Genomic DNA, 25,671 nt, shown 5'->3' on the forward strand with positions numbered 1-25,671 from the left:
TATAAACATTTTCAATCTTGCAATATGGCCCAAGTTACTAGTATGAAGCACATATTTAGTCTATGTATTTTATTAAGTATCTTTGAAAAGAAATCAAAGCCAAAACAAGAGATAATGGGCAAATTATATGGGTTATTAGGCAATTCATATTTTCAATATAATGTAAATAATTGCTACCAGACACCAGCTGACCCCTTTGGTGCCTTAGTTGTTTCAGAACCACTTTTTTGTTGTCAATCATTCCCTCCCTACCCATGATCTGGATTCATGGAGACTGAGAAGCACCTAGGTTTATTTTGTTAGTCTAGACATCACCAACAAGCTGTGGTCATGAGGTAAAACCTACCCCATTTCCTGTTTTGTATGTAAAGTCCTACCAGAACACATACTGTTCATGTCTTCCCATGTTATCTGCAACTGGGTGCTTTCTAAGGCCAGTGGTGGGGTCAGCAGCAGGTATGGTACACTCTTCAAAGTCTGGCCACCTACAGAATTAAAGCTTCTCACCTCTGCACCAAAGATTTGGAAAATATGTCTTTAAAGTTACCAATTGGATGCTCAAGTTTAGTTGTTCTGGGAAAGATAACTCACCCAAATCATTATCTTGTTATCAAGAACTTCCTGGGATTCCACTGTTATCAAAGTAATTCTATGATCCAGTCACTGGAAAAAAGGGGACACATTTTAAAAAAAGAAAAAGAAAATAAGGCATGTGAGATGCAGGACTGGCGAGTTTTGCTCAAGAGGACAGAGAGGGAAACAACGGGAGGAACATGTGTTACTTTCAAAGAAATGAGCAGCTTGAAGTGCTACTATAGCAAATGGAGTTGTATAGAAGACAACTGTGCAAATTGAGGCTCTTGGCATTAGGATGAAGGGGAAAAGTGACGTTCAGCATGGCTTGAAGTTAAAAACACATGTGAGAGGATATAGTTACCTCGTGAATCTAACCTACTTCCAGTTCAGCAGAGGTGTGGAAGGTGGCCTGGGCCTTCTTTCTTGGCTCTGCAAATCCTGTACATTGGCCCATTCATTGCTCCCACAGAAGAAGTGGCCAAAACAGATTCTCAGGTAACAAACAGAGCAGATAGCTAATCATAGAGGCTGCAACATAGCTTCGTCAGGGGCCTCCCACTCATTTGAGAAGGTGTGTGCAACATCTCCTAAGATGGAGGACAATGAGGATGCTTTTACCCTTTCTTACCTGTGCTGCCCTGCCATAAAACTAAGTAGAGAAGCAGAGGAACATGAAAGTGTGACTCATGCTATAACAAGGACTTTTCACTTCGTTTTCATACATTGTAAACTTCGAGGCTTTGGAGTTTGCTGTGTTTCTTCCCTGAAGAAGGTGTAAGAGTTCACGGAGTCACTATTTTAGAAAAACCTACCGTTTCAGTTGGAGTTCGTCCTTTCTGCTTGAGAACTTTGGCTCCCATACTTGGTGTATTTAAAATGTGTGAAATATACAGAATCACTTTCTGGATTTAATTAAGGAGGGAGAAAAGGTTCAATTCTGGCAGTATACACTCATGGGCATAGTTTTGCTCCACAAAATTTGCCATTGTAATGGATCTTATTTTCCTCCAGTGTGAAGATCGTTTAAAGTAGCAACTCTTTTTAAAGATGCCTGTTGTAAAAATCATTTTCCCACTTAATGCATCAAGAGTTAACAATAACATGAAGTGAAGATCCCACTCTATGTGTAGACTGCATTGTTAGCTGTTGCAGGAGATAGACATGTAAGAAAATATGTCATTTTCTCAGAGTATTCCAAAGTGGGGAAAGAAACCAGGCAGATGGAAGCAAATACAGAAAGCCAACAATGTATAACTTATCTACTACCTACTGGCTGCCCAGTAGAAAGCCACAAGGGTGGGAACTAATTTGAGAATTAAGTAGTGGGAAATATTAGGGATGGACCCAAGATTGAGTATTGCAATTTAAAACAGGCACATATTAATGGTTAACAATAATGGGTCACAAACTCCCCAGTGTAGGAAAGTGGATAAAATCTTTTGGAAACAAATGAAAAAGTAAACATTACGTTTCTAAAGATGCTTAGTTTTTCAAGACAGTGGGAAAGCATGGCAGAGAGCAAAGTTCTGAGAATCCTTTACACTTTTAGGTTGTTTTTGTTTTTAGAATCTCAAACACATGGTAGCAGAGGACATGAGAAACATCACTTTTTGCTTCACTAAGGTAACGTTATGTTGATGAGTGCTTGACCACCTGAAGGCAGAGCTTTGTATTGTGTTTGCTTTATTCATTTCTGTGTGCCCTGTCCTGGAACAGGGCAGGTATGCAATAAAAATTATTGAGTAAGCCAAGGCAGAAGAGAGTGCCAGAACTCTAGAGAGCAATTGCTGCAGGACAGTGGACAGAATATCAATCCCTACTGTCAAGGAAAACATTTTTCCTCCCGATAAACTGAACTGTTTAAACACAGGGACACGAGAAGGTAGCACCAGCTCCATTCTAAACAGCTTATGGACTAATAAAAATGCAAATTGTATGTTTTAATTAGGTGTGCTATGTGATGTAACAGTTACACTGAATTACACATTTTATGAATTTCTCCATTCAAATGAAAATTTGCTTTGTGGATCCAAAAATTATATTTGTGACTTCTTTAAATGTGGAAAGTTACAAATATTAAACATGTGTGTTTCGGAATTTTACTTATTAAACTATCTCTGCTTCGATAAATGTTAAACTGTAGCCTTTGCTTTTCAAAAACCAGGCTGTGTGCATTGTTTAGTGATATCCATGACTGTATTTATTTGGGGAAAGTGATGAATCAAAGTGGAAAACTGTAGGATTAAAAACATTTGCAGGGGGCAGAAGGGGAAGCACAGCCTAAAGCTTGATATGCTGAAGGAAAAGAATAGAGGGAGGTGAGTGCTGGTGCCCCATACCTCTCTATATGCTGAGGATTCAGTGGGTGTGTGTTTACTGCCATTTGCTCCTAATACGTGCAGACAATGAGACCATCCACACGTAGAAACTACCACTAACGGGAGAAAAAAGACTAGAGAAACTTTTAGATGACCATGATAGTTTTATGATTCCATTTTGAAAACTGCACTTCTTTATAATAATGTACGAATTTTCTTATAAACCTGTAAGGTACAATGATGTTACATAGTCTGTTCTACCCTCGAAGACAAGCCATACTTGGACAAAGTGAATGGTAAGATATAGTCAATGAGTCAAAATGGTTTTTGTACTTTTCACCTATCTGTAATTATGGAAATTTCAAGAGTTACTGGTAGACCTAATATGACACTAGGTATTGCCAGGTTGAGACACTGTCTGAGAAGCATACCAGAGCAAGCAGCTTCTTGGAAAAGATTGGTGAGTGTCTTCATAGACAACCTGGGTATATTACAATGAAGTATCTCTATTTCATGAAAAAAGTAGCAAGTTTCCAAATACTCCTACCCATTGGATGAAGTGCAAGTTCATCTCAGAGCTCATCTCAGGCCACAGACATTTTGCTAAAATGTCTGATCCTACCTGGCTGTTGGTTTATTTAAATGAGAGTTAAAAAATAACATTTGTTCCTTTTCAGACCACGATAATCTTTTTTTTAGATTTTTTATTATTTTAATTTTAAATAGCTGTTTTACATGTCAATCCCAGTTCTCTCTCCCTCCCATCCTCCCCCCCTCAGCCTCCCATCCTATTGCCATTTCCTTCCACATAGGGGGATATCTAGAGTCTGTCATTTCACTCAGGGTAGGGTCCAGGCACTCCCCTAAGAGTCCAGGCTGAGAGAGCATCTCTCTTTGTGTTATGGACACACAATGTCTGTTTGTATTCCAGCAGACGACGGCAATCTTAAAGCTTCATTTCAACACTCTATGTTTCCCATGAAAATTTCTGAATGTTCCCTTCCCTTCTCAAATGAAGTGTTTTGTGAGCCAAGCAAGAAAGCTTCCCTGAGTTTTTCCCCTAGACATTAACTAGTGGAAACAGCTATCTGATCATTTTGGAGACATGCACATAATGAAGATGTCACTTAAAATGTATGTGCATTTGGGATTTGCAAAGAAAAGTAATATGTAGCAATGATATCTTTGATCATGGAAAGAACTCAGACATACAGGCACTGTGTCCAAGGTGGTTATAATCAGCCATTTTCTATTCCCTGTGCACAAATCATTTCATGCCTTCTACAACCCAAGCCCTGTTGTTGGGCTTCAAAAGCAATTTCAGCAGCAAAATAAGGTGCTTTTCTTCAATTTTCAAGCCATTTGTATGAGGTTAGTGTTGTTTACCCACCTGGTACACTGATATTTACATACCCCTTTAAAGAAAATTGGTAGGTATGATTTATGGAGTACTGTAAGAGCACAATTTTCCATGTAGTGCACCTAATCTGAAAGGGCACTTGCAAAGGTCACTCTGGCCATACAAATACCAAGTCTTCTCTTTGGAATAAGTTAGGATATTCATTTTTCTTGGAAAATGTCAGCAGTACCCTACTCCAGGGGTTAGTTTATGCAGATAAATGCGTAAGCCTTTAATCTTAGAGCAGAAATACTCTACACAAATGTACAAGCACTCCATCGATCACTGTTAAGACCTGTAATTTGTTTTTATTTAAATCTCAAGCCAGGGTGGAGTGGGCAACAGTACCATTAACATGGTAGCTCACATATAAGCTGAGATCAAGGCACATAAACACATTTAGACTGTCAACCCAGGTGGCTGGCCTGTGGGGCGGCGGGGACACACAGGACCCTTCTTCTGCTCCTCAGGCTGCTTATGCGCTTGCTATTTTTGCAGCTAGAGGCTTCTTTCCTAGACTGGTGCACGGGGAATTGCCCAGTAAGATTCCTTTCCTACGGGCATTTTCTCTGGCCACGAAAACACACATGTCAGGGTTCCACTGAATAAAACATTTCTACTCATCATTAACTTAAGGGCTCCCATCAAAGAGGAAAATCTAGCAAATATGTCCATTGTAAATTTATTTATTTTCTTCAAAGAAGAGTCATGGGTAAAGAAAATATCTGCTTTTTCAATAATGAAGTATCTCCAGTCTTAAGACTTACATTTTTAACTGACAAGAGCAACGGAACATCACCATTTGTGTTTAATACATATTGGCACTTTATACACATTTACCTTCTTTCATGCTCTGTAAAAGCTATTCTTGAAAGTAGAAATCCACCCCAAATTACTATTATTAGAAAAACACATATGAATACCAAATTCAGAAGATATTTGTAAAAGGCAAAATGTGACTGTGAAATATTTGAAGTATTTGTCTTTATTTCTACTTTATGAGAAAAAAAGGCATTACTGTCCATTTCCTCAGAGGAGGTGTTTCAAATAAAAATTGGTGTTTATGGGAGATGTCGAGGTAACAGGATACTATCCCTTGTGTTTGCCAAATAATTCATATTGTTCATGCTGTCTTAATATTATAGAAGTAAAAAGAAGTTACAACCATACATACAATAGATTTCCCCTTTGAAGATTCAGGCAGCAACATGGAGACAAAAGATAATACTTTCTAATGCTATTTTATGACTTTTTGCAGAAAGAGATGTAACAATACTCCATGCTGGAATACAGCATTGTGTGCATGTGCGTACATGTATATGTTTGTATCACGCCCCTTTGACTTTACAGATTGAAAGGAGGTCAGTCATTTGCTCATGTATGTAGTATTAATTCTCCTAAGCTTACTTAAGTGCTTAATTTTAAATATCATTATTTTAAACTACCACTTCTATGTTTAGTAACTCAAAAGATGATAAAGTGTTCACAGTAAAGAATCACTTATTCCGCAGTAATAAAACAAATTAGTTTTTTCAGTTTATCATGCTGGACATTTCAGTCGGCACTGTCCTGAACGCAGAGCACACAGGGCACGTTGAAAATGCTCCTTTTTAAGCTCATACTTTAACTCAAACTTACACTCACAAATTCCTTTGTCATCCATTTCTAAATTTGTTCTTATTTGTGTCTTCAATTACTGCTTACTACATCCTTCCTGTTGCTCAGGACAAGTGTTTGGGAGTCTTTCTCATTTGCATTTTTAGTTAGAAACAGAAGCTTATTGTTATTAGTGTGTACGTGTTGTATGCATGGTCATGCCACAGCACACACGTGGAGGCCAGAGGACAGCATTGTAGACTTGGGTCTCTCCTTATACCTTCACGTGGGTTCCAGGGATGGAAGGTAAGTCCCCAGATTTGCATTACTGCCTGGAAAGCACCTTTACTTGTTGAGTCTTCTCATTAGCTGCAGATTCTGCTGGCTTAGAATTCACACTGACTTCTTTTTGCTGTCATTATCATGGTTACCCTGCTGCAAGAACATCCCTGAGTGAGGACAATATTCTAGTTTTTTCATATTATGACTGTAGGGCTAAGTATTCCATAGTAACAAATTCCATTAGATTATTCCACCATTTGGCTGAAAGTGCTTCAGTGCTTTCAAAATGTTTTATGAGGCCCCATCTTTCCAGCCTCTTTGTCTGGTCTCCCTTCACCCACACCCCCACCTTATAACAGCTTTAGCTTCTGTCTCTTGTTCCCTTGCTCACTCTTCCTCAGTCAGCCCATCTCCTGGAGTGACTCAGGACTCACACTGGCTGTTACTTTGCCCAGATGAACTTCTCATGTCCTTTAGAGCTACACTCCCACGGCCCTTCTCCGTTTCTGTCTCACACCCTTTGGCCCCTATGCCATGTTGCTATCCTATCGCTCTTCTCTGCTGGTTTTATTCCCACAGCACTCACAACCATCTGACATAGCATATGTTTGACTTACTGCATTGTTTACTGCCTTTCTCCCCCAGTGTAAGATAGAAATCCCTGAGAGCTAGGGTTTCTGCCTATTTTGTTTACTGCTCCATCCTTAGTGCCTAGCAAAATGTTTAGCATGAGTAGATCTTCAAATATAAATATTTGCCAGATGAGTTGACAAATGCTTTTAGTTGCATTTGATATTCCAATAATCTTATAGCTGTATCCTTTTACTTAGGGAGTTTGTCCCAGAATGTATAAGCTTTAAGAATCATACAATTACTTCTACAAATTAATATTTCTTCAGTGAAACTTAATAACCAAAAGGGAAATTGGAGAACAGGAGTATACTTCCTATCAGGTCAGGTTGAGTTTGGTCAGTTATGATGGATTGAATTAAGGTCTTGACTGAGTGAGGAAGGACCATAACGGATGAGATCCTTAGAAGGGAAGTTTGGGTTCATTCCACCACTACTACTTGCACAGTGTGTGGTCTGACATACACCGTGGCCTTTATGACCTCAGTTCTTATTGGTGAAATGGAGGTGTGCAATAATCCCCACTCAACAGATTTGTAGTACAGATGATACACCTCATGTCAAATTCTGCATCCATCACAGTTACCAATGAAATCATATGGAGACCACATGGTTTCTTTTGTGCCATGCATGATTCTGCAGAAGGTACTTTACCTTGGCTCCCACATTATAGGCTACAGACCTGTTGTGAACATAGCTGAATCTGAATCCCATGGATTGACTCAAAAAAAAAAAAGACTCCACCTAGAGTCATCATCATTTAGGGTAATAATAAAATTCTAGTCATCACATATTCCATAATTTCAAATACTGAAATCCAAACTGTAAAAATAAGTAAGGAAAGATTTTGTAGGCCTGTTTCAGTCTGAGGGAATATCCATCAGGCGTCAATGGTCGAATATCACCAACTGTTTGTTTACCTACACTTTTATGCTATGAATGATTGCATTTTAAATTGTTGCAAACCAGAGAAAGAATAAGACTTTGAGTAAATAAAATGAAATGAGGTAGGAATGCCTGTGTCCATTGATAAACTTCTTCAAGACTCTAGCCATGTCATTCCATTCATATTTACTTTGGCTACATTTGTGCTACAGTAATAAAATTGAATAGTCAACACAGAGAATTCCTATATCACAAAGCAAAAAAAAACAAACAATCATTTTCTGCAAAAAAAAAGTGTTGGTTGCCCTCTGGTCTATAAAACTAGTACATTTACTTACTAGTTGATAGAAATGATTAGAAAAAGAATTGATATTTACAGTGTCCTGAACAGAGGACGAAAAAACATGTCCCTGTACCACAGCTACATAAGTTGCACACGTATCAAGGCAAGAAGATAGCAACAAAAACACAGCTCTTGTTCCCTTTATACCCTGAGGTAAAGGCACTTGCTACCATGTCCAATGTTCTGAGTTTAACACCATGCTGGTTTGAAAGAAAATGGCCCCCAAAGGGAGTGGCACTATTAGTAGGTGTGGTCTTTTGAAGAAAATGTGTCATTGTGGGGTTGGGCTTTGAGGTCTTTTTCTCAAGTTTCACTCAGTATGACAGTCAGTCAGCTTCCTGCAGCCTTCTGGTCAAGATGTGGTCATCTCCATGTCTGCCTGCACACTGCCAAACACCCAGGTTGTACATAATAGAAGAAGAGAACTGACTCCCACGAGTTGTCCTATGACCTTAAAAAGAATAATCTCCACAAACTTGCTTTAATGAGAAAGGTTACTGTGAACTCAACATCTTTTTGCTTCACGATGTCTTTAAGTGGGGCTCTGGGTCTTATTTGGACACCGACTTTAGACTCAAATGCAAATTGTTTCCTAAAATTAGTTGTTGGAGCTAGTTTTTCCTCCAGAATTGGGGGAGGGAGATGTGGATGCTTACTAAACTGAGGGGGGAATGGGTTGCCTTGCTCTGTCTTCCCCTTTCAGTTTCCGTGCTGATTCAACATCATCATTTTCCTGTCTTTCTTTTCAATGCCTCTCAGTGATTCCCTAAATTAGAATTCGCTAATTCACTAAAATACAAAAGTGTTTCTATTTGTGCAAACAAAGTGGCAGAATTGATGAAGATTAGCTTTGGGAAGATATTGGGGAATATCAGTATATGTACAAAACTGATTTCATAACCCTTATTCTACAATGTTCTCCTTCTGACTGGTAGTAATTTGGTTAGATATAGCTTCTGGGCCACCATCCCAATATCCATTCCTGCTCTTGGTCAGATGAATGGACTATTTATGAAGACATACAAACTTTACTGACCTGTATTATGAGACCCATGAAGGTCAGGAAGAACCAGACTCCTTTCCCAGAATCCTCTAAAAAGGGCCCTTAAAAGCTAAGGGCAACCATTTCACCACCCTTCTGGTTTAGCTGATGTGTAAGGTATGGACTCCTACACACAGATTTATAAATTTAGTGGAATTGAATTTAATGCTCCTTTTTTTACTTCTGCTGTTTTTGTTTTCTGTTTGTTTCGTTTTTGGTTTTTTTAATGGCTTATTGTAGTTTTTTTCTTTCCTGTAATAAAAACTGTAGACTGTCTCTTAACACTCAGTTCAAAGTAACCCTATGATGCCTGTGTCATCGTGTCAGGTAGGAATTAGTGTTCTTGGACATTGTTACTGTGTTGGGGATCGTATTGGTAGGTTTTCTGGTATTTTTCAGCAGGTGATTGAAATTTGGGGAGCAAGTGATATAGTTCTTGTTAAGGATTGCCAGCTCAGGGAGATGCTAAGCAGCATGGTAGGTAGATGTTATGTGTGGTCTCCAGCTCATAGCAGAGGATCAGAGGACATATACCTTTCCTTCCCAACTCCCCGTGACTGCCGAATTTGCCATTGTACAATAGAGAGTATCGTGTCCAGCTTGCCAACCTTCTGAGTTTCCAACGTTGCCATCCCATTGGTTGTTAGCACATTCTTCTACATCAGTGAGAAATATACACTTCATAAGAGAAAGTGGGTAGATCATAGCCAGGAGGCCTTTTCTTTTTCCCCTAGTTTAAAGGAGTGCTTAAAACAGACTTATCCGCTATTAGTTCTATGACTTTAAGCAAGCTGTAGAGCTTTTCTGGTCTTAGTTTCCTCACTTATAAAAGGGGATGATAATCAGTTTTACATTTGTGCCTGCCGTGAAGACTAAGTAAGATAGGTAATACTAATAGCCACAAGTAAACATAGACATAGCTTTGAGGATTTTGTTCTTTCTGCTATGAGGATGATAAAGATAGATCAATATTTTACTGGTTCCAGGGAAAAGCAGTGTCATTTATTCTTACTTGCATTTAGACTCCTTAAAGTCACAGGGAAAAAGAAGACAATCTAAGGCATTGATGGTCATGTCAACTTCACTTAAGTAGGTGAGGCTGATGGCAAACTGGTGACATGCAATACATTTGTTCCTGAGGTTAGATGTTCTATGTCTTTGAGACTGTTTCCATGACACCTAAGCACTCAGATTAGCAGATATTTCCCACTTGGAAGTATCCAGGCAAGTACTGTGGGAAGCTCTAGGTATTTCAAAATGACAACTGACCATCTAGGAGTAATTAGGAAGCATTGCCCAGAAAAAGGAAGGACAGGTATGTGCTCCACCATGTGAAAGAAGGATTGGGTGAGACTGTCTTCCATGGGGTTAGGAACACAAAGCACAGCGGAAAATGAGGGATACTGGCTGGTGTTGTGTGTCTTTAGGACGACTAAGCCTAATCAGGTAAGATTTCAAAGAGAAAAATGCAAACTCAAATTTAAAATTAATATTTTAACCAATGGGCTTGTCTTGGTAAAAACATTCCTTTCCTAGGATTGAAAACTATTCTATTTACTAGAAAGTCTGACTTTCTGGGAGGTCTTTGAGTGAATCTTCATAATGGGGGAAGTGAACCAGCTTCCCAGTCTAAATACTCAGATACCATTTCTCTTTTGTCAGGGAGAGGATTATTTATGTGGGCTCAGTGCATTAAGCCTTTCTCTGCTTCCTAGAACATCTATGTTTACTCATTGGGTCAGAAATATAAATTTATATGTAAGCCCTATCGAAGACGAAGCTTCTCCACTGAGAGGGTGTTCTTTGGAGAACCAGAGGGGTTAAAAAGTCATATTCCCCCATCCAAGAAAAAACAAACATCCCTCATGTTCCTGAAAAGTAATATGGGAAAGATTCATTGGAAATTCCAGTCTTTGAAAGTGAAGTGTGGCAGCCACTTCTCTTTGTTGCCACCCAGCCACCCAAAGTAGTGCAAACCAGGATGATATTCCAAGCAGGCAGTTAGTGCACTACCGAAGCATGACCAATGCCTCAGCTAAAACAAGCAAACAAGCGGCTGAGCATGTTAACATAATTTTCTATCATTTCTATTTCATGTGGAATGGATGGAAAATCTGGGATGCCAGCCATGATGTAGATTCTCAAAATTGATTAGCATTTTTGGGACACTGGAAGCTGTTCCTGTGGCATTTCAATGCTGAGTTAAAATTGATTAGTGCTGTTGAAAAAAAAATGTGCGCAAAATTGAGGGGTGTCAAATACAGGCCTACGTTTGTATATGAGATCCATGGCACCGAGGCCACACCAGTGAGCAAGATCTTGCAGGAGAGGGTGTAAATGGCTCTGTGCAGTTGTAGATTAGCTGTTAGTACTCGTCCAACACTTAGACTCTACTTGTGACAATGTGTAAAATGGGTTGCATGCCTCTAGGATAAAGGTTGTTCGGTTCTTTGTCATAACATTAATCACTGATAAAGTAGTTTCGGTTGTTAATGTGAAGCCACTATATGAGCTTGTGGAAATCCCATGGTAGGCATGTTGATGCTCCCTTCCTTCAAAGTTTGGTGATTTTGAGAATTGCCATGGTAAATGTTTTTCCTGTTTGAAATGAGAATGATAGCTTGATGGTAGTTTTGCAATTTCTCAATCCCCTTTAGTTTTCTGTGAGCATCCTCAGTTCATAGAGCCACTGTGCTCCTTTTCTGTTATCAAACACAGACAAAGTTAAGAAGTGAAGTGGATCAGGGCACATCTCAGAAGAATGAGACCCTTCAAAGGTCAGCTTTTCTTGCTTGTCAATAGTTGACATTTAAGCACTTATTTCAGACACTGCTGATAATGTTTTCTTGAGATGTGTTGGTTTGCAATTATTTTAATAATGAGATGCAAAAATGGAAATACAGTAGATCGTGCCAGTTCTTTAGAGTGTCTTTTGTCAGAATTGCAGACATTACAAGACTTTGATAGATACCATGTCACTATTCAGAGTCAGAGAGCTGCTAGCTTTTAATGGAGCATCTATGACGTGATATCTCTAGATGCTAATTAGCGAGAACCTTTGGTGATAATAAATGAAGAGGTCATTTGGTGTTTTTCTCAGTAAATTCTAAGAGCTTCATTGAACCAATTGTATCAATAGGATTTGTCGGTACATGCAACAACTCTATCTTAAAGAAAAATTACCCTGTTAGACATAAAAATCTATATAGCATGTTTTCAATGTAATATTTTCGTCTTTGTATTGTGTAGTTTTGAAATATGCATACACAAATGTATATGTATATGTGTATCTCTGTCTCCTCTCTCTTGTAAGAGAAAAGGGAGAAAGAGAGAGATGAGCCACAGGGGTAGAGTTGGTGATTGCTTGAAGCATTATATTTTGTGAACTATGCTGTTTGATAATATATGATTTAAGACTCAATAGTCATTATGTTCATGGAAATGCCATGATGAAATAACTTTTAGACACAAATAAATGCTACACAGCCACCCTTCTCAGGACTGGGTGGTTAGACATGAAGATGAATTAGTATTCTATACAATGATGGGAAATATGTAGAGGTCCACACAGGGCCAATCAAGCACCAAGGACAGCATCTCAGCTCATAGTTATCGTGTTTCTTTTGATGAAAAGAGATAACGGGTGGGACAAGGGTAGAGGGGAGGGAGAGGGAGCTGGGATTGACATGTGAAGCAAACTTGCTTCTAACTTTAATTTTAAAAAAGCAAAGAGGAAAAAAAGTTACAGGATGAAAATTCACCACACACACACACACACACACACACATACACACACACACACACAATAGCCTCTGAGACTGGGTGGTAGTGGCACAATCCTTTAATCCCAGCACCTGTGAGGCAGAGGCAGGCCAGCCTGCTCTTCAGTCAAGTGCCAGTATGGGCTCCAAACCTACACAGAAATTCTGTCTGGAAAAAACCCAATCAAAAAGTAGTCTCAGCTAAAATTTGGTTATATTTTCAGATCACTGCTACAAAGCTTTATTTGGCCTAACTGGACTGCTCTGTCTTAATGCCTGCTGTCCATTTTTATTTTACTTGGATTTTGAATCATTGTTTACTTAGTATTTCTAGGTTCTGAAACAGAACAGAGTCTCGCTGTGTACCCAGCGTTGACTTTAAACTTGTTGTGTAGGCTGGATTGGCCTCAAGCATGCATCAATTCTGCTTCTCCTCTGTAGTGTCAAGCTTTCAGGTAGCACTGTGTGGCCTTTGTTTTCTTATTCACATTTGTGACAGCATCATGTTACTTTATCCAGACTAAGTCTTGAACTCATGATTCTCTTGCCTTAGCCTTCTCTGAGTGTGTGTTGGGATTATAGACCTCAACTGCCACACCTTGTCCATTTAAATTTATTTTAATTCTTTATGCAGCATAGTTAATTTAAAAATAATGGATAAAGGAATGGGTGTACAAAATGCCATTGAATACCGGATGCATAACTGAGAGGCAAAAGGAAATACCTAAATATAAATTTTTGGAAATGAAGTCATAGAAAATCCAATTTCATGAAATTTCCCCAGCAGGATCTGGTAACATAGGCCTGTATTTCTACTATCCATGGGGCTGAGGAAGGATTGCAAGGTGGAGCCTTGCCTAGGCTATACAGTGAATTCAAAGTCAGCCTGACTAACTTAGTGAGGTTTGGTCTCAAAATAAAAAGTTAAAAATGGCTGGAGATATAACTGGGGGTAGAGGGTTTGCCTGGCAGATGCAATATTCTGAGCTCCTTTGCCAATACTATAGGAAGAAAATATAAATTTCTCTACATCCAGAGTAAACAATGGCTCTCGCTAGTCTCATAACTGGTATTAGAGCTGTGCTAATGAATGACTTTTGAGGGTGAGAGTGGGTATTCTGCCAAACAAAGGTCATGAAGCCAGATGACATACAAATCAAATGAAGGAAATAAGGTGTCAAAACATGAATGGAGGGAGGGTGAAAGAAGGCCATACATGCTACCCTTAGTCATTTAAAAATTATCGTATAGGTGTCATATGAGAGCGAGTTACTTTTGTTTGGGATATAATTGAAGGTCAAATTCAAGTCAATGCGTGAATGTACAAAAAAATAGATTCAATGTGGGAAAGATCTAAAGTTTCACTGTTACAAAAGTTGTAAGATCATTGACTTGCCACTGGTTTGGCAAGTACTTAAGTTGTTGGAGTCACATAACTAAAAAGTCCTTATCAATCTGCAGGTGATTTTAGATCTATGCTTATGTAGGGCTGAAACTCTTCCTAGTAAAGGGTAGACCAAACTTATTTCTCAAGAAATGAATTCATCAGAAATGCTACACAATTTGCCTCTTCTTAGACTGCTTAGCTAGAAACCAGAGTCTGTAACGCATCACACATAATCTAGGTTTCAGTCATCACTGTGCTGGCCAGTGCTCCGTCTCCTCCTGCACATTTCTAACTCCATTGCTTCCCCGGCATCATCCTTTCAAACTTGCAGTGTTGCTGCTGACACATACTGTTAACCTTGAACATCTGGCTTCATCTTAGGGAACTGAGGGTGGATCAGAAGCATCTTTGTGGCTCGTCCTGAGCACATGGACCTGAATCCTACTGGGAGTCCTGCTCCCTTCTGATGTCAGCTTGAGTGTCATTCCTGCCAAGCTGTCTAGTTTGGTAGAATGCCAGCATGCTGGGAAAATATTCAGTCAGCTAAATGTGGAATGGAGGATAAATGTGCATATCACAATCATTAAATTTGGCAGACAAACCAAGTCGTCTGATACTTCACCATCCAAACCAAAGATGGCAGAAAGGGCAAAAATTAGCACCACCAATGTGAATAGCTGTGATGATGAGAGAGGGTCATAGTACTCTCATGAAGAAAATTTTGGGTTGTTATTTTCTCTTTAGAGAGATCTGAGTTTCCCTGTTAATTATGAGCTGGTTTTCACATTCTGGACACAATATCTCTGACTGGTTGTCAGGGATTCTATAGCAATAAATTATACTCTGAGGTCTCTACTTCCATAGAAGATTTCCATTTCAGAAAAAAAGGATGCCTTCAGACATTGCATTTCAGGGTGATAATTGCACTTCTCAGGTGGTTAAGAAAGAGATGATCTACAAATAGTAATTAAAAAGTTGTGCCCTAGGGGAATGGGGATGTCAGGTGTAGAACTCAAGCATATGAAATGCTAGACTTGTGGCTTGACCTTGCTCTACAGTATTCGGTGTCATCAATTCTAAGCATATTTATACTTCAATATTTGGAGATGACAACTCGAGGGTGCATTAGGTAAGGAAAAGGTAACATTCATTCAGGCACGTTAACCTAGCCCTTTGATGACATAGCATTTTCTCATAAGCATTGTTATGCAGTTATTGTGACATGAATACTCATAACTCATGCCCTCCTCTGTACTGTTAGATGCAAGCGTCTTGGGAAGGAGAAGACATAGTTACCCCACCCTTCCATTAGGAGAGGTTAAAATACTCAGGTTGAAATATGGTGACCCCTGGCCATGGTAGCCTCATATATGTGCATATTCTGCACATTAAGGGGTTGGTGGGGGGGGCCACATATTCATGATGACTTGATCCCACAGCCCTGCTAAGCTGACTTGCTGGAGCAGAGTTATTTTCTCTCCGTGGAAGCTAGAGATGGCTATACTTTTTTATCCAGATCTCTACTGAATGCATCAGTCATTTTGTTTCTGTTATCTAACTGGTCACTTCATTTGTTCAGGGTCAAGTGTACCTTAGATTTTTGAAGGAAGTCCCATTGTTTTCCGTGTTTTGCAGATCTAACCAAAGCTCACACTCATGAAATGAGGATAGACTGTGTATGATAGAGAAAGGTTTAAAAAAAGACTACAAAGGTGTGGCCCCCTTTCTCAATAGAGTCACACCAACTTGAGAATTGTGTGCACAAGAAAGTACTGAATAGCAGAAACCGAGCTCCAACATGACTGCGTATAACAAGTTGCTGAAAGAGAAGTCTGCTTCTAAGCCAGACACTGAAGAACAAACAGCTGAGTACCTATTCAGAGGAACAGGGAAGAAAAATTATGGTTGGGACTTACTAGGTAGCTGTTAAGAAAGTTAATAAGAGGTGACTCATGCATCATGTCAAATTATGGCATGTATCATGCAGCAGTTATCACACAATATGGCTGGATGCTAAGAGATATTAAATAGAAGTAACGCTTTTGGTTGTCTTTTGAAAAGATCTTTTGTATAATTGAATGGCAGGGTCTTGCAAAGGCAATCTGCCCTAAATGATATGAGAATCTTGTCTCCTGATCATAGAAAGCCATGAGTACAGCCTGTTCTTGGTTGACTTGGGAGGGCTCAGCTATGTGGACCAGAAGTATGTGTTATTTGACTTTCAAGGTATTTTGTGTGCTTTGTTGACCTGTCTACAGCCATCAGAACATGTCAGATGAATGCTAAGGATAGCCATTCACATCAGGGTTTAGAGAATCTCTTTGTCGTCACCATATGGTTACCAATCAAACAAAAAGAATATGCAGATTTAGTGCAGTTCATGAAGTGATCTTTTCAAAGGAAAACCATGAACTGTGCTAGCATCCAGACAAGGAAAATTAGCAATCTGAGAAAATGACAGCTAATTGCAAGAACAGAAATGTGACTAGGTTAGTCAATGAATGGGGGAAGAGTGCAAAATGGCTGATCAGTTGTGTTGTGGGCACTGGACGCGAATGTGACTGGGCAAAGCCATGTGAAGGTGACTGGATAAAGCAGAGATGAGCGAAGCACAGGCTATGGAGTCAGATGGCTCAAAACAGCCCTTGGACGTTTGCAGCCACATACCACATGCACAGCTTCTTAAAATATGGGCTGTTACCATTAGAGAGCAAAGGCCCTCCTCAGTTTGCTCATTGTAATTTCTACAAAAGGGGTTTGTTTATGCCCTTTTACCTTCTGACAGTGTGCTAAGGTCCACAGACAAAAGGTCACAGTTTTTATTGCCACTTAAAGAATGTGTGCACAATGATGCCGGAACTTACCATGTGCTCCTGTTTAAATATATATACATATATATATACATATATATATAATTTTTTATTTTTTAATTTAAATTTAAAATAGAAACAAGGTTGCTTCATATGTCAATTCCAGGTCCCTCTCCGTTTCCCTCCCCTCCTCCTGTGCCCTCCCACCAATCCCTCCAATATCCCCTCATTTCCCCAGGGAGGATAAGGCCCTCCATGGGGTTGTCCATATTCTGTCATTTCATCCAGGGCAGGGCCTAGACCCTCCCCCAAGAGTCCATGGTGAGAGTGCATTTCTCATTGTTGGATGGGAGTCCAAAGTCCGTGTGTATACCCGGGATAAATACTGATCTACTGCCCAAGGCCCAATAGATTACCTAGGCCTCCTCACTGACACCCACATTCAGGGGGTCTTGATCAGTCCCATGCTGGATTCCCAGCCATCAGCCTGGGATTCAAGAGCTACCCCTTGTCAGGTCAGGTGTTTCTGGGTGTTAAACCAGCCCAGTCTTAACCCCTTTGCTCATCAGTCCTCCCTCTCTGTCACTGGATTTCTTGAGTTCAGCTCAGTGTTTAGCTGTGGGAGTCTGCCTCGGCTTCCATCAGCCATTGAATGAAGATTCTGTTTCCCAGACTCTCTGGCCATGGGATGTGCTCCTGTTTTTATGTTTGTCATAGCAGACTGTGGGACCAGAGAAAGGCAATCCTACTTCCAATCTCTTTCCCAAATCACAGCTCTCAAGGGGCCCTTCTGTAGGTCTGAAATTGTATGATGCCAAGGTGTAGAGAGTACCATTTTAGGCTGAGGTTTCCAAACAAGCCTTTGAGTGTTCTTCTTCTATATCATACTACTTAGTTCCTCTGTAGACTTTGTCACCCAAACTGAACCTTTCTTAGTTCATTTAGGCTCCCTCTATGGATAATGGTGACTGTCTAACACTATAATGTTAAGAAACAATTTCACACTCCCAATTTCTGATTTTCATTTCTTCCCAATATAATTCTGCATTCTGAGCACAGAAGAAGATACTGTTGAAATTCTTTTGTACATTAACCTGCTCATTTCATGAAAGATTGAACAAACATCATACACTAACTAATAGGTTCACTGAATGTGAAAAATGTAGTCTACTCATCTCATTTGGAGTTATTAAAATATAGGAATGATGACAATTTCTTGTGGTTTTAAACTTTCAATTTTTTCTTATTTTGAGATAAGGTCTTAGTGTCTCAAATATACTTTCCCAGATTTTCTCATGTCAAATTTACAGGCATGATTGTACCCAGCTTAAGAAAGTAGAGAGGTAGCTATATAGGATCCTTTCAAGCATCCCATTTTGTATTTGAAATGGCTATGTCAGGGAAACAGAAACAAACCTGGTTCTTGTGCCAATGACATTAATAGTCTGACAGATGGCTGGAGAGCTCCCTTGTTAATATCTTTCACCTCTTACCTGTATCTTCTTTTGTAGTCAGACTGATCTGAATATGATGTTCATATCCTGAGTTAGAATAAAAAGGCCTCTTACTGAGTGGGTGTGGTAACTAATAGGGCAGGAGCTCTTAACCAAAAGTTTGCTCAGGAAAAAGTTCCAGGAGGAACTGTACCTCCATCTTAATGCAGGCATGATGCTCCACGGAAGTAGCCATGGCCTGTCCTGTTTCACTTTCACCTTCCCATATTTTTCCCTTAGACATTGGAAGCTCCCGTGTCAAACACCAGGCATGTGATGTCAACTCACTACGTGGGTCTTCTGACTTGGCTGCTCTAAAGGTCTGCTCCCATCTTTAATCTAGAGCAGCTAGCTCTGGCCTCATCTGACAGAGAATGATCATCTTCTTGATCAGACCTGGTCCTTACCTCATTTCCTGTGTGTGGGGACCATTCTACTAGCCATTCACTCTCTATTTTCCTCCAACAGTATCTGCCAAATTTATATCCTTAATATGTGTAGAGGCATATGTTTTAGATGGATCCTCCCTAATTGTAGCACAGGCCCCAGGCAACATTGCACATCTTTTTATATAATGTCAGAGGTCTGCCGAAGCCTGCCCTAGAACCTGTTTACAACCATGCCTCTGCTGTGTGGTCTCCCAGAGGAGATTGCCATGATTTGTATCTTCATGCAGTTTAGGAAGCTAGGACAGAATTCCATAGGCAAGGCCATATAAAAACAATCCAAGTTTGTTCCATACATTGTGAAAACCTTAAACTGAGAAGCTATACCTGGTAAGGGTCTTCATGTAGTCATCATATGGCAGAAAGCACTATATGGTGAGATGGGCAGATGGAGGGAGTAGAGAGACCTCTTCACTTTTATAACATACTCTTGGGATGACTAAGTTCCTTTGGCCAATAAATACCTCAATGTCTATTGTTTCCACCTCTTGAGCCCATTACAGTTACTTGTAGACATGAATTTTGAAAGGGTAATTCTGGTGGTAAACATAGACGTTTGTCACAGTTCTCCATCTGCCATACCGTTGTTTTCTTTCTCTGTGGTGTGTGTCCCCAATCACCTACATGGATGTCCTATCAGACATCCATGCCCTCTGAAATGCCACCTCCTCTGTTTTCCTTACCACATCCTTCCCTGTCTTGGTACACTCATCCCTCCTCTTAATTCTCTTCAGGGGACACTTGGGAAATATTAAATAACTGGACACATTACCACCTAGAAATGCACCAACATGGTGTCATACCTGGGAAAGTAAATCAATCTCCCCTGGAAAAGTAATACAAGTAGTAACCCAGGAAGAGCAGCAGAAACTGAGCATTTAGTAATTACTGTCTCATCTGTGACAAGTCACCAGTACTTGAATATTACTTCTCTGGAAACTGGTTTTAGTGTTTGGTAATTCACTCGTGAAGTTAACTATTTAGTAGTTAATTATTTAATAGAGGGATTTTATCCTCTTTCACTCATCTCCCTTTCTGTCCTTCATGGCAGTATCACATTACCTTGGTGACTGTCACCCTACAGTATTTTGAGATCAACAAGTAGTCTCTCTCTCTCTCTCTCTCTCTCTCTCTCTCTCTCTCTCTCTCTCTCTCTCTCTTTCTGTCTCTCTGTCTCTCTCTCTCTCTGTCTCTCTCTCCGTCTTCCACAGTTATTCGAGCTCCCTGGTCCTTACATTTCCTTTAATTTCTAATACTTGAATAGATCACACTTTTAAAGAGTGGGAATAATGGGTGACAAGACTCCATTAATTGTGCAAATGGGCAGCCCTATGGATTTGCTGGTATTGGCTATTTTTCACTATCACATGTGTGTGTGTTTGTGTGTGTGTGAATTCTTTGCACAATATAGAGCCACATATATTTTTTTAAAAAACCTGGACTCCTCTATGTCTTTGCAAATTGGTGGCTGCGCTCAGTGTTCTGTGCAATGGCTGTTTTGTCCCAACTGGGGCTGCTCCCTGTGGGCTGCCCCCATGGCTGCTGGTAGGTAACTATGTGATATATAACTTGCAAGCAGCCCTGCTGTTTGTTACTGGCAATTAATCTCTCTGGTGCCTTTCTTCCATTCAGACTAAGCCTTTCTGTTCTAAATCCAGCTATTCTAACGCTCCCCACTTGTGCTGTGTAGAAAAGACTCAGACTGACAGATTATCGCAGGGCAGTTAAGCATGTAATTGCTCAAATGAGTTAAAATCCCTTCAAATATCTGTCTTTGTACCTCATCACACCACTTCACGGACTCAAATATTTGACAATTGATGAAGATAAACTAAAGGGGCCTTCATTAGCTACCAACCACCGTGAGAAGCTGCTTTCAGGGAAAGGCTGGTGAATTTTGGAACTTATTATCTCCTTAAAACCTGCAGGAAAGCTGAGAAATACTTGAGCAACTTTAGAATAGAGAAAGCTAGACACTTCACACAGAGGCTAGGGCCGGGAAAAGAAAGTTTGTGAATCTGAGGCCGTACTTGTCAAACATGCAGGGTAGACTTGAAGCTTCATTGATCCAATAAAGTTAGGGAAATATTAGCCCATACTAAGGCATTGCCATTCACGGCTGCATGTTAAATTCAGAGGTGATTATAGACACAGAGAGAGGGTGCCAGAAATCCAGCAAAGATCAGAGGCTGATCTTAGTGAGGGTTTGCCGGGAGCTGCCAGGAGCCCTTGTCCTAAAGTTCTAGAATAAAGTCTGGGGCCAGGCTGAGATGTCATCTTGAGAAATGCATGGCACTTTGCTCTGGCATGAACCTCAGCAAGTGCTTGAACTTCCAGGGACCTCACTGGTCTGTGACAATCAGATGCCAAGGAAAACAGGTGGCGATATGGCCACCAGGCATGGGGAAATGGAGGACACCCAGGTTTGAAATAAGATGTGGCTTGTGCTTTTCTGCTGTGAAAATGTCCAATTTTAGTCTTCCCCATGAAATCAGAGCCTTTTATTTTCTATGAGAAAAGTGCTATATGCAATAAAAAAAAGTTAAAACGCTAAAACAGTAAATGTGAAAAGTGCAGCAATATTTTGGAGAATTCCCTTTTCTTTATGGAGACTTTGGTTTCTTAGGCTGATTTGGCTGGACCAATATAAGGGCAGTATTGAGAAGCCCCCACAAATTCAGCCATAGTCTATGGAACACAGATCCATACAAGCCAGCTCTGACCACATATGCTCTGACCAAACATTACTGTCCCACTGGTTAAATAATGTAACTTTGAATGGCAATACTGAGTGGACATCCTTGAGTGGGCTGGAGTGCATCCTAGCATGTTATTGAATATACTGTTGACTTTTTTTGTACAGAACCACCCAGATTAAACAAGACATACTCAAGGAAGAAAATGCCATCAACTCATGTTGAGCTTTTATGCAATGGGCATTTATGTTTTAATCTACCTATCATCTCTTCTTGCCACATGTTTACCTTCATGAGCAAACAGTCATAAACACATTAGAGCTACACAAAAGTTCATATGGAGATCTGACATTCATTTTATATTGACAGTTTTATTTGGTTTCAGCCTTAGTCTTTGGATAGCAGGCTATCTGAAAAAAAAATACCCTAAAACACTTGTCAGTATTAGTAATAAGAGCAGGATGTGCCAGTCCTATAGGATGCCATGCCTTATTGTTGGTTAAATAAAGAGAAGTGAACAATTTGTAAGGTTAAACATTTTACTTTATATTTCATATGTAAAATATTATTAGTCACATAGGAATTGATAAGATAATTCTATCAGATTTCAAGGTAGAGCCAGTAAACATTGTATAAATTATGGTATATCACATATGGGCAAATAATTACTCTAGTCAAATTAGTAATGTATCTATTATTTCATGTAATTATGGTTTGTATATGTGGTAGGAAACAAAATAAATAAAATTAGTTAAGTATTATTCAGACACATTATAAACTGTTACAAGTAGATAATGGAACAATTAATTAAGTTAGAAATTATTGCCATATGCACAATTAAAATCTAGACAGTTATAAAATGGTTGTAGATAAAGTAGTAAAAGAGTAGATTGACTAAATAGCTTTGTACATTTTGAAAGAAATTTTAATAAATTCAATAGAAATAGTGAGGACAAGATATATCATAATTCTATATCTTACAGAACTTCTCAAGGCAAACATTTACTGCATTGACCACAAATAAACTTTGATAATGCACTTATCATTAGCTATGCAGACACATTAAGGCCAGTGTCTTCCAAGATGAGCCACATTTAAACAATTTATCACAGCTTGCAGGTGAATTCAAATCCAACTACTAACTTTGTCAACTGAAAATTTGTCATGTAAAAATGCAAAATTGTAGTAACATTAACAACGAATCACCTCAATTCCAGACATAGGGTTAAATCAAGACACTATGTCAATTATGTAATAACTTCAGGAGCAAAAGCCTGTTCAGTTAGGACAGCAGAGAGCACAGGAGCCAGAGTGCAGCATGGCTTCTCATGGACCTCCCAAACCATTCTTGCTACAGCAGTCAAGAGGTCACACTCACATACACATAAAGCACCTTTAAAAACAACTGAAATAGACGCTCTAAAACGGGCTTCTATATTGTAAAATTTGGGGTGATCATCAAAGAAAAAGGCAGGAATAGAAGAAGAAAATGACAAAACCACATGAGTGAAGGGAAAGAACTATCATAAACCTAAGGGGTAACAGGTTAGTAGGTATGAAACAACTAAAACCATTAAAATAGCAACAGTTTCAGTGATGACATTAAGATAAATTATTCACAAACCAACTGAAGGAATGAAATTTTGTTGCATTTTACAAAGAAAAACAAAGACTTGTGCATAGAAAATCTACTTTTATATACAGGCATAGGATGCTGGGAAATACTGCTTATAGGAAACTCTGAAAAGAAAATCTGGGAGGGGGAGTTAAGAGGCAAAGACTTCATATAAAGAAATATCAGGGATAAAGAGAAATTTGTATAATTCGAAATGTAGCATTCCAAGAAGGTAAAAAGCCAAACAAACCTAAAACCAACCAACCAATAAAAAAAAACAAAAATCCTTAATCACAGATTTTCAAAACATACAAAACTGATCAAACAAAAGGAGACACCTACCATATTATGGCCAATTAAAAAAACTTTCCTAAAATTCAAAATAGCTGAAATAATATAGAATATCTATCATGACTACAATAGAAACCAACAACAGTGATGTCTGGAAGGTTTTCCTGAAAATTAAACAACATGCTTTTTAAATAACTTATGTGTGGAAGAGGAAGTAGCAAAAGAAAGAAGTGAAGTTTGAGTCAAAAGGAAAGGAACAGCCCAATTAAGGACAAAAAAATCTGAACAATTTGAACATGTATTTCACAAAGAATAAAAGCTAACAGTTCCATGTGGCATACTCAGGATAAGGCACTGAGTGAGAGAAGCTGTGAGAATGGTTAAAGCCCCGAATGCTGAGGGGTGGACTCGGACCTCCGTGCTGGTGGCCACGGGATTGACTAGAGGACTGTGGGAAACATGTCACAAAGGTAAACATCGTCTTAGCAAACAGTTATCAGCAGTCAGGCTTTCTGGTATTTATTCAAAGGCGCTGAACACCTATGCTCACACCAAAACCTATGCACAGAGTTTGTGCCAGCTTGGTTCATGATTAACGAAACTGGAAGCTACCTATGACCTCCAAGAGGGATGGACAAACACACTTAAAAAAAGGTGCGGTGGTACACGCTACATGCTTGTAATTCCAACACCAGCGCAGATCAAGGAGGGAGAAGAAGGGAGGAGGGGAGAGAAAGAGCAGATGTGATGTGCTTCCATGCCATCACAGCATGGAAAAGGTAAAACTATAATACAGTGGACGAATTACGTTAAAACTCAGAACTCAGAGCAGAAAGAATGGACATGGAGGTCCATTATAAACTCTAGTTAACATAAATGCCCTTTGACTGTTTTCAATGCTGCAATTTCAAAAACTGTACGCTGGAGTGAGGGGGAAAGAAAGTTTAGGGGAATCTCATCTTTTCCACCCATGTTGTCAGGAAAACTGCTCTAAAAAGGTAATCTTTACCAAACTTGTGATATATAATTATAGCAAACCTTATTGGAAGTGATATAAAACTGAAAGACTATTTGCTAAAAACATTTTAAATGAATAACAAGCTTTTATCTTTATAAACACAAAATTAAGGAAATTATATAATCAGCAAGCAGAATCCAAGGTTGTACTAGCAGTAAACAATTAATTCAAAACTTTGCTATTAAATTAACCATATCAATAATCTGAAAAAGAGTATAGTTATTTTAATGTGAGGTTATTTAGAAAGTCTTCAGCATCCCCTCTTCTATAAACTTGCAGGACACCGAGATCCAAAGAATACATGCACAGCCAGGTAAAAGATATCTGTGAATAGCTTGCACCTGTCACCACACCTGGTTGCAAATGGCTGTGTGCTTCCCACTTAAATGGAGAAGACAGGAAAAAGCACTCAAGTTAGCATTATTACTAAAACTATTCCTAAACAGTCCATTAAAGCAAGAAAAAAAACTGTAATAAAACCAAACTAATTAAAAGAAGAAATTTAGTTATCTTTATTTACTTGGCATGACAGAGACAGAAAACCTTATGGAATCTTTAATTAAGATATTGAAACCAATGATGGCTTTAACTAGTTCTCAATATATAAATCAATATCTAAATCTTACATTTACATATACAAATTAAGAGCATCCAGAAGAAAAATTAAAACTAAGACCATGAAGGATAGAATTAAAAGAAATAAAATTCTTATATATAATAAACCTAGGATTTTATAAGATGAAACATGTAAACCACGAATGAGAAATATCAATAAAGAACAAAATGAGAGGACATCCCATTTTCCTTGAACAGGAATCTCTATTTTGGGAAAACTTCAGTGGTCTCCAAAGTGAACTGTCATCAGCCAAATCCAAATGAAAATCCCAATTTTTTTCTTGCTAGGAATGAACGAATTGCTTCTAAAAGTGTATGTGAAATATAAAAGTTTTCTGAGCATCAAACTATTTTAAAATAGAACTATAATCTTTGAAAACATGCTCTGTGTGATTTCAAAACGCTAAATTTACCATAATTGCGAGGAATTAGGGAGAAAGAATTGACACAAATATTAATGAAACAGAG

Source organism: Mesocricetus auratus, unplaced genomic scaffold (assembly GCF_017639785.1).
Source record: "Mesocricetus auratus isolate SY011 unplaced genomic scaffold, BCM_Maur_2.0 Super-Scaffold_4256, whole genome shotgun sequence".
NCBI lineage: Eukaryota > Metazoa > Chordata > Mammalia > Rodentia > Cricetidae > Mesocricetus > Mesocricetus auratus.